Source organism: Populus euphratica, unplaced genomic scaffold (assembly GCF_000495115.2).
Source record: "Populus euphratica unplaced genomic scaffold, PopEup_1.0 scaffold454.1, whole genome shotgun sequence".
In the NCBI taxonomy this organism is placed as follows: domain Eukaryota; kingdom Viridiplantae; phylum Streptophyta; class Magnoliopsida; order Malpighiales; family Salicaceae; genus Populus; species Populus euphratica.
Window position 1 is genome coordinate 141660 of NW_011500336.1, and position 3161 is coordinate 144820.

Consider the following 3161-nt stretch of genomic DNA (forward strand, 5'->3'; position numbering starts at 1 on the left):
TTTCAGTATTTATTAGTATATATAATCCCCATTTTATTTTAAAAGCATTAGTTCTAATCAATGCAGTTATGCACCTCAAGATTGACTAAATTATTTAATGAATGATGATTTACATGATAATAAACTACAAATAAATCCTCCAAAAACTTTTATTCAAGTGTCCTTAAGTACAATAAAGTATAAACTAGGACGGGGTTGACTAGCTGATCATCCCAAAGAGAAGATGATGGTGACATGTCTTGCTGAACTAAGAATGGTGGCAAAAAACAATTAAACACTATTTGAGGGGTGCTGATGCAAATATTTTTTATTATTTTTTTACCATTAAACTAAAATATTAAATTACTATTTTTCTAATTTTGTATTGGACAAAAAAACTATATAATAAAAAGGAAAGAAGAAGCAGAATAGAAAAGGAACACCGGTAGATGAAAACACGTATAAAAAATTTCCATGCATTAATCAGTAGATCGTTTTATACAATACTTAATTCCACAGAATTAGATGATAAATCAATTAAAGGAATAAAAAAAAAAATTAAACAAAATTAAAAAAACACCCAAAAAGTGAAGAACATTAATATCTCACCTTATCACTTTTTGCCCCGTACGCACCTGCTTCTTTGCCAGATGGTTCGGCACACGTTCCCTGCCTTCTGAATTTTCTCCACCTTGTTCTTGTTGCCACGTGTGAACACTTGATACACGCGCACGAATAAATTTTTTATTGTGTTATTATTTAATGAATGAATTTTGAAACCTCATAATCAATTTGTCCACTTAAAATCGCTAGATCAATTTAAATATATTTATTTTATAGATATAAATATTATTTAATTTTTAGAAAACTTTAAAATGATAATTTTAAAAAAAATTATTAACAAAATAATAGATTAAATCGATTTTAGTCCCCTAACGACCCATATTATAGACTCCATTGATTTCGATAACTTTTTTATAATATTTATAATTATATAATAAAAATATATAATCATAAAATTGACATATATCTACAAATAAAAACTTATTTGAGATGGTAATAACTTCATATAAAACAAATAAAAATAAATCGTGCAGTTTATTTCCAAACTAATTTAATATTAAAGGATAAAATCGAGGAAAAAAAAAGCAAATAAAGGACTTAAAACAAAACAAAAAACATACCCAACCAATTAATGAACTCATCAAACCCATGAATCGGGTAACCCAAGCTAGCACGTCAAATCTGTGAACCAGATTATAGGTTTTAATGAAATGATAATTTTTTTATTTAACTAAATGATAAAAAAAATAGACGACTACAAAAATAAGTACCAATCCAATATTAAGATGTTGAAAAAAATAATTAAAAAACAAAAAAAAGTTAAACTCACAAAATTTGAAACCAAATCAACCAGTCAAACCTGCAAAAATATCCATGTATTTTACAAAGTTTAATAAGATAAATTTTCTCTAATACATTTTTTTTTACAATATGAGAAAAGGAATAGATGAAAAAAAAGTCAAGTTCAATAAAAAATAAGAGAAACAAAACACTATAACAAACCAATTTTAGCTCTCTAATTTTTTTCCTAAACAAAAATAAAATTGGAAACTAAAAAATAAATATAAATTAAAATATTTAATATCACAATATAATTTATTTATTTTGTTGTGTTTAATAATTTTGTTTATTAAAATCCATTTGAAATAAAAATCAATACAAACATAAGATTTATTGAATAAAATAAAATGAAAAAACATACTATGCAAGGCTGTATATATTAAAAATATCATTAGAAATTAATATTTTTTTTTATAAAAATAAATTTAATATATATATATAATATAATATATAAAAATTACAAATAAATTATACTAATCTCTTCAAGAAATAAAAATATCCAATATAATTAAAAAATAATGACTATTTAAAAAAAATCATAAAGAAGTGAAATACAAACATAAAAATTATTTTTAAAAATATAAAAAGTCATAAATTAAAAGAATCAAAACTATAAAGAAAAAGAAAAGAAAAGAAAAGAATGAGGTCAAATAACCTGATCTAACATGATACACATGTAATTTGGATATTAATAAGTAAACTAGTCTAGATTAGCCTGACAAACTCTTGTTTTAGGTTATGATAAAAAATTTAATTTGATAGAAAAAAATAGAAAAAAACCACAAAATCTTTTTTTTTAATCAACATCAAAAAAGAAAACAATACAAAAAACGTTGTCCACCCTTGAACTGGGTCACCAAACTTTAAGAACCATATATGATAGAATCATGAATCCCAATTCTTAAAAAATAAAATGTCAAAGTATGAAATAAAAAATTACAAACAAAAAAATTTCAAATTAAAAAAATGAAAATAAAGAATAAATTGAATGCCAATAACAAATTTTCACTTTGAGATTTAAATTGAAAAAAAAACAAAAAAAACCAAAAGAATAAGAGCAAAAATAAATAAATAAAACATTATTAGCTTGGATGGAAGGTTGAAATTAAAAGCAATTAAACTTTTATAAAAAGTTTAATGAAACAAATCATAAAAATAATGATTAAATAAAAAATACCAATATATGATTAAAAAAATTAAACATGTAGAATTTTTCAATAAGTTTTTTTTATCTTAGAAAAATTTATAAATAAAAATTGAAAAACTTATGCATGCATCTATTTAAATAAATTATGAAATATTATGTAAATAAATAAATAAAAGTTATTGATGATAAATAAAAATATAAGGGGAAAAATTAAGACGCAAATCAAGATATTTAATATCACAGTATAAGTTATTTAACTTGTTTTGTTTAATAAATTTGTTTATATAGAGATTGACACAAATATAAAATTTATTTAATAAAATTATAAAAATACTATGTGAAATTATAAAAATATTATGTAAGATTGAACATATTCCAACAATTATAAAAATAAATATTTAATCTAAATTAAATAAATTAAAAAAATACATATGAGTCATATTATCTTTTAAAAAAATTAGACACAACCAATATAATTAAAAACAGATATTAATTTTTTAAAAAAAATAAAAGAAATGAGGTGAGGTCATACGCTTAGCCCAAATAGAAAGGGCTTGCTTGCTTATGTGCTTGTATATGTTTTTAAGCCTCTAATGTGATTTTTTAAAAAGATAACGTGTTGTCTGAGATC